Genomic DNA, 17060 nt, shown 5'->3' with positions numbered 1-17060 from the left:
ATCCTCTATGATCTCATTCCCTTCCCCCATCTGCTCCAATTCCTCGAACATACTCGCATCCTCTACACCTCCCGCCGTCTTGAATCCCCTCACCCCCTGGTTGCTCCTCTCCTCTCACATCCCCGCCCCCTGCCACGTCTTCACCATTGTGTCCCCTCTACCCTCCATCTCTACACCGTACATATCCTTTCCCAAGCTGGCTTCCATCAACTCCCCCTCCCGGATGATGCCCTCTCTCCCTCCATTTATCCTTCTTATCAACTCTGATCCTCACCCCTCTCCTTACCTCCGTCCTTTCCCTGGGCTTCCTCTTCCTCCCCCCTTCCATCCTGTGTTTTCTCCCCGTCTATCCTCTCCCTATCTCCTTTCTCCCCACCCCCCGGGTCATTTGTACTCCACTCCTCTGCCTTCCCCACTCCCTGGCACGTCTGCTCAGCACCCCTCACCCCTCTTATGGATCCTCCTCTTCCATTGGCTCCTTTCCCCCCCCCTCCCCCTTCACTTTTCCTCTCCTTCCCCACCCCTTTTTCCCGTCATCTGACCAGTTTCCCCCCACCTGCTCTCGGGTGTGGTATGTCATATTTGTGCCAACTTTTAACGGAGTGTTTAAGTGAGTGTTCAGTGTTGTGCGTCCTTCCACAGTGTTGCGAACAGAAATCATGCTGTTGCTGGGTGTGCTTTTTATATCTCTTGCGAACAGAACCCAGACTGTCGCCGTGTTTTTTAATTGTCTGTCTATTATATTTCTGCTTCCTGTGTATTTTATGAGGTGTGGCTAGAAAAAAACCGGACTAGTACTGGTGAAACAATAAAACGAATGCAATAAGGCTGAAAGTTGCATGACCTTTCACGTGACTCTCGCTCCGCCTACTGCTCGAGTTTCATCTGCCTCCTGCACTCAGTCTGCCCCGTGGCGTCTGTTTTAAGTAGTTGACGTTTTGTCTGTGCATCGGAAAATGTTGAGTGTACAGAAAGAACAGCGTGTTAACATCAAATTTTGTTTCAAACTAGGAAAATCTGCAAGTGGAACGTTTGTAATGTTACAACAAGTGTACGGCGATGATTGTTTATCGCGAACACAAGTGTTTGAGTGGTTTAAACGATTTAAAGATGGCCGCGAAGACACCAGTGATGACACTCGCACTGGCAGACCATTGTCAGCAAAAACTGATGCAAACATTGAAAAAATCGGTAAACTTGTTTGACAAGATCGCCGTTTAACAATCAGAGCAGTGTCTGAGTTAACAGGAGTTGACAAGGAAAGTGTTAGGCAGATTCTTCATGAAAGTTTCAACATGAACAAAGTGTTTTCAAAAATGGTTCCAAAATGTCTCACAATTGAACAGAAGGAACGCCGAAGAATGATTTGTTCTGACATCCTGGAAAACATTGAAAGTGATCTTACAAAATGTTATTACTTGCGATGAATCGTGGTTTTTTTACTTACGATCCCGAAACTAAACGCCAATCGATGCATTGGAAAACTCCTGGTTCTCCACGACAAAAAAAAGCACGAATGTCAAAATCGAAATTCAAGGCAATGATGATTGTTTTTTTTTGACATCAAAGGGATTGTGCACATTGATTCGGTACCAGAGGGACAAACAGTGAATCAGCATTGCTACATTAGCGTCCTGGCTACCCTACGTGAGCGAGTACGGAGAAAACGGAACGATTTGTGGAGAAAAAGTCATGGATCCTTCACCAAGACAATGCCCCAGCTCACAGTGCGTTGTCAGTGAAGACGTTTTGGCAAAACACAACATTCCCATCTTAGATCATCCACCATACTCACCTGATTTGGCCCCCTGTGACTTTTTTCTTTTCCCTAAAGTCAAGTCAGCTTGGAAAGGAACTAGATTTGAGACTGTTGAAGCAGTAAAAGAAAAAGCGACGGAAGTAATGTATGGACTTACCGAAAATGATCTGCAGCATTGCTATGAACACTGGAAAATTCGTATGGAGCGGTGTAGAGACCGAGGAGGAGAGTACATTGAAGGAGATAACATGAAATTGTAAATAATTGTAAATAAATGTTTTTTCCAGCATCAGTCCGGTTATTTTCTAGCCGCACCTCGTATTAGCATCATCTACCCTGTGTTTTATGTTTTAAGCTCCAGAATTTTCTGCCATTTTACCTTTAAGTCACCGATTTTATCGCCAACTCTTATTATTTTTTTATTATCTTCATCTTTTTAAAACAAATTCTGTAGGCTGAAGAGCGGCGTAATAAGCAGCTGCCAGCCCGCCCCCTTTAGGGGGAATCGAAACTCAATAAAGGAAAAGAAAAAGAAAAAAACTCAGCGAGGCAGTCTGGTATTCGCATTGAGTCGGTTGATATCTTGCTTACAGACATCGTGTTTACGTTGTGAGTCCTTACTTCCCATTTACGAGTGGACGTTGTTTTCATTTCGTGAGGTCATCTCTTGTGACCCCATTGCTTAATACTTGGTTGTTGATCTTTGTGTCTTGCTCGGTTGTCTGTCGTCATGCTTGTCCTTCCATTCCCGTTCGTCCGTCTTGTTTGCTCACAGGGCTGCTCCCGTTCGGTCACGCCGCGTGTTCGTTTGCAGCCACGCCGCGACCATTCCTATCACGGTTACAACATTTAGGAAACACAAACAGCCAGACTCTGAGAACACAGACAGCCTCAGACCTGGGGAGGAATCGAACCTGTGTGCCCGTGATGTAGTTGCAGTAAAGCTAAATACTAGACCTGGAGGTACTCGATGTGGTATTGTTCATCGATACCACTCCACTGGCGTCACGAAGCTGGCAACAGATATGCAAGTATCCGTTAGACGCCGGTAGCGGTTACTCTGAATCTGGTGGACCCAGTGGTGCGTACTCGCTGAGATACACCACCAGCTGCTCCGTACCATGAGCACCCTCTGCCGTGCCGTTATAGGACAGCTGGCGGCAGCGAAGGAACCCACTCGTGCTAGGAGCCTCTTCGCTACGACACTGTCCTTTGTGCTTACATTAGCGAGCCTCATTATTGTTTAAATTATGGGAGTGGGACTCTATTTTTTGCTGCATTATTTGTAATGAGTCTTCATATGCTTGGAGAAACACAAGTTAAGTAAATCTTCTGTCTGCGGTACGAACTTCTACACTAATTAATTCTGCTCTTCTGCAGCTTTGCCGTGACGAAAATTATTGCACCACCCTGTAGACCACGACTCCTTGGCATTGTGCACAAAGTCATACACCACACTAACTTACATAGATAAGGGAATATAGCGTCCCCAGTGCCATATTACGAAAAGACTTAAAAACAATATTTATAAATAAGAGACATTCATAGATTGAATAATATATTTTTTTTCATGTAGCCGTAAAACAATAATTTCTCTGTCGAGAAATGCAAAGAAATGCAATGCAAAGAAATATAACAAAGTGATCTAAAGAGACGACAAGATAAGCTCTTTTGTTAATTTTTTAGTCGTCTTCACTTCTTCTTTTGTCTTGAGTGTATATAGACGGACATCTTTCGAGTGCTGACAAATGTAAGCATATTTGTATGAGTTAAGCAGATAATATATTAATTGAATATTATTGTGCACTTTTAATTTGTAAGAGGTGATCCCGATTTCGTGTCCGCCTTCCTTGAATTAACCTGCATTCAAGTAATTTACAGTTCAACAATCGCAGCGGCCGATGCAGCCAACGACGCCATTACGTGGCGATATTAACTTATGAAAAATTAGCGGAAGCGGAAAACTCACCCGCTACTAACATAATATTAATTTTTCTCCACAGCAGAAAATACTTAGCTTTAAGATTCTTATTTTCAGTACCATAGCCGAGACCCAGAGCCAGGACTCCGACTACAATACAATGGTTAACGGAGGTAAGAAAAATACTCTCGCGCGTGTGTGGGCCGCAATTGTAAATAATTACTAAAGATATTTTGCTTTAAAGTGAATTGACTAGCCGAGGAAATTAATATGAAAAGTTTATTACATTGTTCAGCTTGTATGCTCGTGTTTTAAGATGCAGCAAGTCTAACATTCATTAACGTAACAAATAATTTGAGATTAATATTGTTAAAAAGGAGAACTTCAGGAAAGCATTTAACCGTAAAATCAAAATTAAATGGAATATCATTTTTATTAAGGCCCACCACGTAAGTCGGCAACAATCAAAAAATAATAATAATAACCATGATAATATATTAAATAACCACCGCCGACGGACGCGAGAGGAAGCACAAATGGTCGTAGGTTTGTTTCATGTGAGAATGTCAGAGAGGTGCTGAAACAACTCAAGGAGCACGCGCATGACGACAGATGCAAACTATCCCATTAACGCGTATTTAGGAAGTTGCTACAACCAATCTAAAATGAGGAATCTAGGAATATACTAAAACTCCTACATATCGCTTCCATAGGGATCGCGGAGGCGAGATCAGACTGATTTGAGGGCGCACGTATGTGAGAGGAGCGGGAAAAGCTCTAGTAACTGGTACAACGGGAAACAGCGGCCGCCATCCCCTTCACAGTGGTTTGCTGAGTATAAATGGAGATATAGAAGCGAAAGAAAAGCTGTGAATTTTCTCGGCGCATTACCTGCCTGATGGTTTTGTTTTCACAGACCATAACTTTCCGATACCTCAGCGCAGTGGCCATCTTTGCTGAGGGCTACCGATTGACGGAGGATCTCCTCAGGTAAACCGCAGATGTGTGGTAGAAGCCCAGATGAAACTCCTTGCCTGATAGCAAACGGCGAACGGCTACACTCCTGAAATGTCGTTCAGAATGCTGGGAAAATTTCACGATTCATGTTAAATGTCATGTTGTAACACCTATTATGACCTGTTTTGTATCTATGTCGATTTGTAGTATTGCTTGTGTATAATGTTGTATCTGTCATTGAAGTTCTTTGACTACGAGTACATATTTCAGCGATCTGAATTTTTTAACCTCCTTCAGTTCGATGTATGGCGTGCTTTTGGAGGTTGAGAGGTGCGGTATATTGAGGAATCTGAATGAGAGGAGCTCACAGGACGCAGTAAATAGCATTATATAATAGGCTGTATATCTGTAGAGGCAGGATAGAATACGAAATTTCATTATGTCTGTATTTTCTTTTGTCTTTCCAATTCACGTAATCAGTAATACTCTTCATGTAAAAGTATTAAGTTTCAGTTTGGTCATTTAAGAAATCTCAAATGTTCGTCATATAATCGCCACCATCGCTTACGCAGCACAATAACACCCACTCGAATACTGCGCACAGGAATATTGTTTTAAAAATGTTTTGTTTTTCATAGTTATTTGGAGTTGTTTCAGTATCCACATAGAGTATTTTTTATTGTTGCAATTTCTGAAGGATGACGTTGATTCTTACCAGTGAATGAGTTCATGAAACAAAATGACAAAATAACGCAAGAATTTAGTCAGAAAATAACAACTCTGTTCCGTGATGGGAAACAGTCGCCCAATAATTAGATAACCTGCTGAAGTTACGACTGTTAGTAATGTTAAGATATCTGTCCATAGATTATTGGAACGAGCATAAACTGATGTCTGTTATAGTGCAGAGGTGGGAAACGAAATGAGCACTTAAGGCCAATAGTGTAGAAGGCAAGCTGCAAACATTTCAGTTTGTTCGGTGTACCCAATGAGAATTAAATTCTTTAAGATTGAAAGTGACAGTGAAAGGTACGTATGGCCTGTACAATGTTGCCCCCTTGTATGAAACTGTGTGTGTGACATAGTAGAGAATCCAGATCGTTGACCTCATAGATTTAATTGACTTATGCGAAAGTGCCACAGAAATGACAGTGTACTTATGCCTCGTATACTTATGGTAAAAATACCAACGCCAATATCACGAAACGTATTATTGAGTTCACGGTTGACATTAAAAACATATTCTTGCTCTAGTATCTCGTTTATTAGAACACTTAAGAATATTACCCATACAACGAAAGTCCGTCTTTTCTGCGCAAGTTCAATTAACGAAAACGTAATTTACTGCTACTCCCCGTACACAACATAGGTGCTATTGTTATCTAGTGCTCAAGGAAAGCTTTTATGTCACTTTGCCGTTTTCAGACATAAATATTAGCTGTATATTCACTCAATTCGTAAAGTCTGTTTAGTATGACCATTACCATTCCATAGAGCTCTTATCTCCGAATTCCAGTATTCTCAACAACTGCGGTAGGAGTATGACATGAGTAATTTCATTCAATAAACGATCGGTAAATGAAATAATGGAAATAATTTGGAAATACATTTTGCCTGTGGAAATTTTGCAGAAAGTAATGATTAAGTTGTAAAACAAATAAAATATCAGTCGCCAGCTCAACTGATGAGCGACAGTACTGTTAAGTACGTGAATAATTGTGTGAAAAATAAAGTTTACCTGTTTGTAGCGCAGCAGGTGGAACAGGAACTTTTACGTAAGTGCTGTGTCAGACTCAGTAGCCATATAAAACAATGTCATAACAATCTAACTACACTTAAACATTAATTTTGATAGTTATTTTGTTCATAATTTGTCAGGTAAGTGCAATGCTGTCAACAAAGATAATTATCTATCGAGATTTTGAATAATGGACTGCCATCCTGTCTTTAAAATTAGGTTCTTTGTACAGTTTAATCTACTGATAACGAAATATATTGCCAATAATTGATTAACTATGTTTTGAATGATAATAATTCATTAATTGGGGAATTGTCGGGTGGAATAAGCTTTATAGTTTCATGAAATATCCCTGAACTAACTTCAGCTGAATATGCATTGAAATAAATCTTAATAATTAAGTTTATTACTTCAGTCTCTTATTAATTTACTACGGTTGGCGTGAGCCTGTTAAGTGCAACAATTAACTACGATAACCAGTCTGAAATTTACTCTTCACCGTCCATGTAAATAATTTGATAATTAACATATTTTCTCTTGATAATGGTGTGACACACTCGGTTCAATAAGGAAAGGATCGGAAGGAACCTACTTGGTGTTATTGTCGGGTGGAATGTAACTGCAACACTTCGATTATGAAGTGCTTGTTATTAACTGTTCAACTTCAGAGAAAAGCACTGGCAAGCCTTCTAAAATTTTATTCTACGAAAGTTAGGTAGATCTTACTTCCCTCGTTGTCGGTGGATCGACGGAAGTCCACGGCGGCGACACAATGTCGCAGCGGGCTTTTACTGTTGCGACTTGGGCCCACAGTGCGCTTCACATTTAAGTCCTCGTTTCTTCAGCACTATGCCCATTAATCCATAATAACTTGCCCGACCATGCTTCCAGATATGCCGACCATTACTTTCACGTCGTACCTACTAGATCCACACACTAGCCGTTAGAAGTAACACAGCTAGGACTAGCAGCACTCGACTGTAGGTCTTCCTCCGAGCACGGCGTCACTGCTACTACTACCCGCTGGCGCGCTCCTGCGCCCAGAGGCGCGGCAAAACAATCTCTCTGACTTCAACGTTAACACAATATGCCCTGACTAGCCAGTGTTATATATTACATAATTTAAACATAGTATTTACAATACATATTTATACTAGACAATACATCGTATACAAACAGTTTCATGTGTTAAGTAACCGAAAAGAATCATAGCAAGGACTGCGTTGTAGCGTCACAGGAGTAGCTAATAAGGTACTTTCTTACTTTATTTTTGAATATCTAGAGAATTACAAAATCCAGTCTCATGTGTCTCGCCAACCTGTTAGAGACATTTACGCTGCACTTTGAAATTCCACTCCGTACACTAGAAAAATAGTTCAAATGGCTCTGAGCACTATGGGACTTAATGCTGTGGTCATCAGTCCCCAGAACTAAGAACTACTTAAACCTAACTAACCTAAGGATATCACAAACACCCATGCCCGAGGCAGGATTCAAACCTACGACCGCAGCGGTCGCGCGGTTCCAGAGTGTAGCGCCGTACACTAGACAGGGACGTATCGTCTGTAGGGATATTATACACTGAAGCGCCAAAGAAACTGGTATAGGCATGTGTATTGAAATACAGAGGTATGTAAACAGGCAGAAAACGGTGTTGCAGTCTGCAACACCTATATAAGACAACAAGTGTCTGGCGCAGTTGTTAGATCGGTTACTACTGCTACACTGGAAGGTGGTCAAGATTTAAGCGAGTTTGAATGTTGTGTTAAAGACGTCGCACGAGCGATGGGACACTTCACCTCCGAGGTAATGATAAAGTGGGGATTTTCAAGTACGACCATTTCACGAGGGCAGCGTGGATATCAGGAATTTGGTAAAACATCAAATCTCCGACATCGCTACGGTCGGAAAAAGATCCTGCAAGAAGGGCACCAACGGTGACTGAAGAGAATCCTTCAATGTGACCGAAGCGTAACCCTTCCGCAAATTGCTGCAGATTTCAATGCTGGGCCATCAACAAGTGTCATTCAACTAAACATAATCGATATGGGCTTTCGAAGAAGACCGCCCACTCCTGTACCCTTGATGACTGCACGACACAAAGCTTTACGCCTCGCCTGGGCCCTTCAGCACCGATATTGGCTGTTGATGACTGGAAACATATTGCTTCGTCGGACGAGTCTCTTTCCAAATTGTATCGAGCAGATAGACGTGTACGGGCGTGGAGGCATCCTCATGAATCCATGGACCCTGCATCTCAGCAGGGGCTGTTCATACTGGTGCAGGCTCTGTAAATGTATGGGCCATGTGCAGTTGCAGTGGTATGGGACTCCTGATACGTCTATATACGACTCTGACGGGTGACACGTACATAAACATCCTGTCTGATGCCTTGCATCCATTGATGTCAATTGTGTGTTCCGACTGACTTGGGCAATTCGAGCAGGACAATGCGACATCCCACTTGGCCAGAATTGCTACTCGTCTGAGTTTAAACGCTTCCGCTGGCCACCAAACTCTCCAGACATGAACAATATTGAGCATATGTGGGACACCTTGCAACGTGGTGTTCAGAAGAGATCTCCACCCTTTGTACCCTTACAATCATGGTCAGCCCTGCAGGATTTATGGTGTCAGTTCCCTCCAGCATTACTTTAGATATTCGTCGAGACCATGCCACGTCGTGTTGGCGGGGGCCCTAAACGATATTAGGCAGGTGTACCAGTTTCTTAGACGCTTCAGTGTATATGGCTCTGATATTGCGTATGACACTGTCACAGTTCAACGTAAATTCACTCTTATTATTAATAACAAATAGTAACTGGGAAGTGACAGTTGAGACCCATGAAACACAATCCTGCAGAATAAATGCTTTTCTTAAGCAATATTAGCCCACCAAACAATACACAGAACAGTATCGACTGAAAGTATGAAACGTATAGTGGCGATACCATCAGCAGGACAACATAATGAGACACATTTCTATCTATTAATCAAGGTTTTGTTCTATCCATTAATAGCTTTTGTTTAGCTTCTCCACATGTTGATCGATACTCAGTTTGCTATTCTTCTGGATGTCTAAGAACTTTACTAATGTACTTACTGGGTGTTTCAAAAATGACCAGTATATTTGAAACGGCAATAAAAACTAAACGAGCAGCGATAGAAATACACCGTTTGTTGCAATATGCTTGGGACAACAGTACGTTTTCAGGCAGACAAACTTTCGAAATTACAGTAGTTACAATTTTCAACAACAGATGGCGCTGTGGTCTGGGAAACTCTATAGTACGATATTTTCCATATACCCACCATGCGTAGCAATAATATGGCGTAGTCTTTGAATGAAATTACCCGAAACCTTTGACAACGTGTCTGGCGGAATGGCTTCACATGCAGATGAGATGTACTGCTTCAGCTGTTCAATTGTTTCTGGATTCTGGCGGTACACCTGGTCTTTCGAGTGTCCCCACAGAAAGAAGTCACAGGGGTTCATGTCTGGCGAATAGGGAGGCCAATCCACGCCGCCTCCTGTATGTTTCGGATAGCCCAAAGCAATCACACGATCATCGAAATATTCATTCAGGAAATTAAAGACGTCGGCCGTGCGATGTGGCCGGGCGCCATCTTGCATAAACCACGAGGTGTTCGCAGTGTCGTCTAAGGCAGTTTGTACCGCCACAAATTCACGAAGAATGTCCAGATAGCGTGATGCAGTAGTCGTTTCGGATCTGAAAAATGGGCCAATGATTCCTTTGGAAGAAATGGCGGCCCAGACCAGTACTTTTTGAGGATGCAGGGACGATGGGACTGCAACATGGGGCTTTTCGGTTCCCCATATGCGCCAGTTCTGTTTATTGGCGAAGCCATCCAGGTAAAAATAAGCTTCGTCAGTAAACCAAATGCTGCCCACATGCATATCGCCGTCATCAATCCTGTGCACTATATCGTTAGCGAATGTCTCTCGTGCAGCAATGGTAGCGGCGCTGAGGGGTTGCCGCGTTTGAATTTTGTATGGACATAGGTGTAAACTCTGGCGCATGAGACGATACGTGGACGTTGGCGTCATTTGGACCGCAGCTGGAACACGGCGAACGGAAACCCGAGGCCGCTGTTGGATCACCTGCTGCACTAGCTGCGCGTTGCCCTCTGTGGTTGCCGTACGCAGTCGCTCTACCTTTCCAGCACGTTCATCCGTCACGTTCCCAGTCCGTTGAAATTTTTCAAACAGATCCTTTATTGTGTCGCTTTTCGGTCCTTTGGTTACATTAAACCTCCGTTGTAAACTTCGTCTTGTTGCAACAACACTGTGTTCTAGGCGGTGGAATTCCAACACCAGAAAAATCCTCTGTTCTAAGGAATAAACCATGTTGTCTACAGCACACTTGCACGTTGTGAACAGCACACGCTTACCGCAGAAAGACGACGTACAGAATGGGGCACCCACAGACTGCGTTGTCTTCTATATCTTTCACATCACTTGCAGCGCCATCTGTTGTTGACAATTGTAACTACTGTAATTTCGAAAGTTTGTCCGCCTGAAAATGTACTGTTGTCCCAAGCATATTGCAACAAACGGTGTATATCTATCGCTGCTCGTTTAGTTTTTATTGCCGTTTCAAATATACCGGTCATTTTTGAAACACCCTGTATATTTTGTATATGCGTTTATGTCTAGTTCTGGAAGAAAAGAATAGTTTAGATGTTCCAAACTTCCTTGCCATGGATTGGTCTTTCATCAATCGTTTCTGAAGTAGTAGAACTGGATAACCAGATGTAAGAAAACCATATATTGAGATTCTAACTTCCAGAACAATGCCACACCTCACTTAATTTCGCTATAATGTCTGTGTACTATTTGTTACCGACAGATACAGAGCAGAAGAAGTAGTAGCAGCTTATCGTAGATCACTAAAGCAATGAAGGGTAACAGCCGATTGGAGGAAAGCGCCAGTCATTTCGTGTTTGAAGAAGATTTGTTGTACAGATGCTCATTGCTGGAAACGAGGCTCGTAACAAGATGAAATCGAAAGATAGAAAAAAAAATTGGGTATGCCTCAAGAGTGTGTGCTTGAGGAAGCTGACAGACAGTGTTACTACTGTCAGTAGAAGACTGTGGAGAAATGCGAGAGGATCTCGGGATGATTAAAGATTGATAGAAGAACTGACAGATCGGACAGAACGTAAATAATATGACCATACTGAGCAAAAATTGACGAAAAGTTTTTGTTAGATTACGCTGTAGATGAGAAATCAGTGCAACTGAAAAAAAAAGACGTAAAGTGTTTCAGAGTACCTGTACGGGTAGACCTTATGCAGAATGACCACATAAACAAATTATTGGAAAAGTAAATTACAGGCTCAGATTTTTTGGGAAAGCCTTAAGTAAATGTAAATTGCCAAGTTACTTTCAAAAATAAAACGACCAAATCCTAAGAATAACGGCGTGGGCCCCTTAACAGGCTGGATTAATACTGGAAATGGGGAAGATCAAATGAAGGCCGGCACGTTATGGCTCCGGAAAATTTAGTCAGCGGGAAGGCGTTACCGAGATCATCAGAAAACGCCAGTGGAAGACGCCACGAGAGTGGTGTTGTGTGCGACGGGTAGGGTTTAAGGTCTACTGTTGAAATTCCAAGACCGCACTTTCCAAGAAGAGCGAGAAAATATATATATAATTTTTTCTCCCTCATATGTCTTACCTAGTGGCCAAGATGAGAAAATCACTTAAATCAGAGTTCCGCACGGAGGTTTATCAACAGTCTTTCTTTATACAAACAATTATTGAGTAGAAAAGTGAAGGGACGAAATCATAGTGTCACCTGAAGTACCCTTCGCGACACACCTGAAGATGGCTTGCTGGGTACAGAGCTGGATGTAGGTGTAATGATCCACTCAGTTGGAGAACAGTTTAGGAGTTTTTCTTACTTTTACTAATATTACATGATGCATCCGTGTTTTAATTTTGACTTTTTGTGCAGTGCTGATGTTTTTGATCTAATTACATACTTTAGTTTGTACATTCTTGTGAACATATTGCTGCATTTGCAGGGGAGGGGGTTAATTAAGCAAACCACTCGAGCAATTGTCTGTTAATACTGAGCATCCAAAGAGACGGTTAGAAGCGATACTTTTACACAAGTTAAGCATACGAAAATATCTGAACAGGAACGAAAGTAGTATATTTTTGCGATACACTAGGAAATAAAAGAACGTGTAGAAATAGCGGAATTTATCGACCTCCAATTTTGGGATGACATAAGGGAGGTGGTGTCAGTTTGACTGGTGAATGCATCCGCTATCCGGTAACGAGTTAGTATAGCGTTACGAGTTGAGGCAGCTGTCGATAAAGTGTCACAACATATCACGGCTGAAAGGCCGACACATTAGATGCGGAGCGCGTTACAGAATAAACTTTGCTTCCAGCTGATACTGAAACATTGTGTAGTACTGGCTAAATGGCTACAACAGATTTAACTCGGCGTTCTGGAGTATGTGATCCGTCTTCCATGAAACCGTAAATATAAGTTCACATTCAGTTCCGAAATAAAGAAGAAAGAACGTATGTTGATAATGCTGGGCACCCTTTCTTACATCGTGACATAGTTTTCTCTGGATCCGTACAGCTTTTTAATGTATCTTTTCTACTACCAAACACGATGAGAGAAATTTGTTTTAGATATAAGGCAAGGACTTGGAGAGTGATCCTTATTTTTCTATTCTTCAAGCTTACACAATGGTATGCTCAGCTTGTATCCCCACAAACAGGAGAAAAGTTGGAGTGCACATGTACCTTGGTTTCTTCTTCCTGGGGTTTATCCTGAGTAGTTTGAAGTGCGCTTTCTTAGGATGTGGCAAATTATATTTTATTATTTAACTTTGTGGTGGTATTCCTGTCCTGATATAATACTCGTCAAGGGAAAGATTGTGAGGGAGCCTTCAACACAATCTGTCTGTGAATTGTAGAAACTTTTTTCTGCTGTTATCAGAGGTTAGCTATTTGTGTATTGTATTCTAAGTAGTGGAATTAGGGGAGCAATATGACATTAGCATAAACGTGCATAGAAAATCATCAAACTTGGCTTGTACGTCAGTCAACCATCAATCCGGTTCTAATTTGCCATCTCGATTCACAAGTTGGCACGGAGCACATTGTTGTTGCTCTAAACATTTGATTCTCAATACAACCATATTTAGTTCTTGTCATCCCGAATATACTCCTCCCCTTCGGCGTTGCAAAGCTCCGTGCGATTTTTCCGTTAATTTAGGCAGTGCTTTGTGAGCTCATTGATGTCGCGTGTCCATTTTTCTTTTACTGCTTCAACGGACTGAAATCTTGTTTTTTTAACGTAGATTTGACCTGTGGGAATAGATAAAAGCCACATGGTGCCAGATGGTCTAACATGGGGATACTGTACTTCGCCAGAAAAATCATAACTGACAACGCAGTATGAGTCGGTTGGGGGAGGGGGCTGTCTTTGTGCAGGAACCCATGACTTGTTCTTTAACAGCTCGGGTCGTATCGTTCTTCTTTTCTCACAAAGTTGAGCAAGAATCTCAAAGCAGAAATTTTGTTCGATGATTTGATCTTCAGGAGCCCAGTAAAGATACATAAGCCCATGAATATGGGAAAAGAAAAATAACGTCGCTTTCAAAGTTGATTAGCTCATTCTATAAAGCTAGGCCGTTCCAGTGCGTGGACTAGCGCTTATTTTCAGGATCGTATGAGAAAAACCAAGATTCGCAACACATTATCACTCTTTTCAAGAAACTAGGTTCATTTGTAATGGTATTCAAAGTGTCACTACTAACATTGTCACGAGCATTCTTTTGTTCGATAATGAGAATCGTCGCACCAGTTTCGCACGCTCTTCTCATGTTAAATTGGTTACGTAAAATTCGTCTTGCGCATTCTCAGTCAAGTCCTACAGTTTCAGCAATCGATCGAATGCTGAATCGATGGTCAGCATGAATCAGGTTACCTACTTTGTCAGTATTTTCATCCGGTTTTGATGTTTAAGGGCGTCCCGGGTGTGAGTCATCTTCACTGTCTTCTCGACCGTCTTGTAAGCGCTTCAACCACAAACTTGCGTGCATGGTAAAAAGTCTACATCGTAGACTTCTTTTAGTAAAAGACAGGTCTCAGTTTTTCCAGGTTTCATGTTGAACTTCACGTCAACCCGTTGCACTACAATTGAACTTACCGTTTTACTGGCAAAAGAATATAACTGCTCTCATATCATCAAGGGTCACGGATACACTGATTGGTCTACAGGCACCGTAGATGACACACTCACCTTTGGTGCATGCTTACTTATTCTGTGACAGCATCAGTCTCATTAATTTACAGCCACACCTCCTATGTACATGTCTAGAGTGTAACTTGCCAAAAGGAACGATTGCCCATTTATAATAATTCCCTTCTCCAATTTAGCTATCAATGAAAAGGGAGGAAGAAAGCTATGTTGCATAACACAAAACGGAACTTCAGTTTTGCAGCATGAACTGGTTACTTAGCGTGTATACTCCTCTCTACAGCTACACAGAAGTGGTCGTTAGAGCTACTGGTAAATACTTATGAATTTTGAGCTGGGCAAGAACTTCAGGCATCCCGGGTTTTCTTCTAAGATGTGAGCGGGCCGTGTTGCGCTTAGCACTTCACTGGTCCGGGAACTCCAATTCAATTACACTACTACCTCTTCATAGTCCTGGAACTCCAGTTCGATTACAGTCATTACCAGGTCTTGTCAATAATAAACTACTGTGAGAGCCGAAAATTCACAGTGCAAAGAGTCGCACTCATTCTTCCAGAGAAGAAAAGTAGGTAGTATTTCAGGACATTCTCTTCCGTTATGATGGGAAACTACCCCCAAGGATGACGAATCATCAATGATCACCGGTGTGAATGTACAGAAAACAATTGAAACCAGTGAATAAAACAGAGATAAAACATATTCGCAGTCCAGGCAGTCTTCCAGTAATAACGTCAAGGAGACTACTTCCTTCGAAAATAATTCCGCAGATGAAACAGTCTTTGGTTGTGATTCCGGAGTCGGTCTACCCAGGAGGTAGGTATCAGGTAAAGAACGAATAAGACTAATATTCGACAAGTCGGACTGGAGAGTGTTTGAATTTTGAATCCTGTAAAGAAATTTCCAAATCTGAAAATGGAAGACAAGCAGACCAAAGCTAGACTTGTAAGAATGAAGGGAAATGGAGAAAGGGAGACACATATTATCAAATGATTACAGTGTAATAACCACAGTATCCACGAATGGTGTAAGAGGTGTTGGTATCGTTATGAATAGTAAGGTAGGAACAGTCATGAGTTGCTATGAAAAACGCTGTCCGTAATTATTCTTCTAAGGACTGAAACTAAGCCAAAAGCAACCACCGTTGTACAGATTTACCTGTCCGAATGACATGCTGACGGTGAACAAATAGAGAGAATGTGTGAGGAAGCAGGTGAACCTTTAGACACCTGAAGGGGAATGAATTTATGATAGTTGTTGGTGCTTGAAGGGCTACTTGGACGAGGACATGGAATGGAGGGGTACTAGATAACATCAGCAGGGCAAAAACATGAGAGGGGAGAAGGAATTATACCGAACATTCTCTATTAAACTCACAATAGACATAAGTAAAGACCACGAGACTGTGGAAGACATCAAATGGACTACGTCAGCGTCAGATGAATGTTTGGGTATCAAATCCAGCACTGCAAAGTGTACCCAGCAGCAAACTCTGTCATAAACAGTAAGTTGGTAGTGATAACTAGATACTGGCAATTGCAGTTGAATACATTGAGCAAAACGAAGTACACGATGAAACAGATACTGAATTTGGGACGAAATGAGATGACGAGGAAGTTTTCTGAGATAGTAGTCGAAATAAACGGATGCCAGTAGTTCAGAAATAGAGTACGGAAATATGCATAATAAATACAGTACAATACAGTACAATAAATGGAACATAATAATATATAGTAAATATATTGTAATAAATTAAACAATAAATAACGAAATAATAAGGTAGTAAGTCATCACACACCTAAATACTTGGGAGTCACTCTCGATAGAACTCTGACATTCAAAACTCACTGCAAGAACATCAAAATGAAATTCTCCACTCGAAACAATCTAATTCGCAAACTAGCGGGGGACACAGTGGGGATCACATCCACAAACTATTCGCTGTTCTGCAATGGCACTGTGCTTTTCTACTGCTGAATATTCTTCTCCAGTCTGGTACAGGTCATCTCATGCCAGACAAGTAGACATTGCCTAAACGAAACCTGCAGGTTGATGACAGGTTGCTTAAGACCTACCCCAACTGGTATGCTCTACTGCCCGGCTGGAATAGCGCCACCATGGATACGCAGGACAGTGGCTGCCAACAAGGAGTGACTGAAAGTGGAACAGGACAGTGCCCATCCACAGCACGGACATAATCCACCACAGCAACGGCTGAGATCGCGGAAGAGCTTCCTGAGAACATCCGAGAATCCTACCATTTCACCAGAGAAGGCAAGGCTGGAGTTATGGAAGAAGTCGACGCCTCACCTGCAGATGCCAGAAGCTGAAGAACTACCACCTGGACACAACGAGAGCTGGCTGGTGTGGAAATCTTTAAACAGATTACGATCAGGAGTTGGACATCCAGAGACAACCTGAAGAGATGGGGCT

Source organism: Schistocerca cancellata, chromosome 6 (assembly GCF_023864275.1).
Source record: "Schistocerca cancellata isolate TAMUIC-IGC-003103 chromosome 6, iqSchCanc2.1, whole genome shotgun sequence".
Classification (NCBI taxonomy): domain Eukaryota; kingdom Metazoa; phylum Arthropoda; class Insecta; order Orthoptera; family Acrididae; genus Schistocerca; species Schistocerca cancellata.
The sequence above is the reverse complement of the archived record's forward strand: the minus strand, read 5'-3'. Positions refer to the sequence as shown.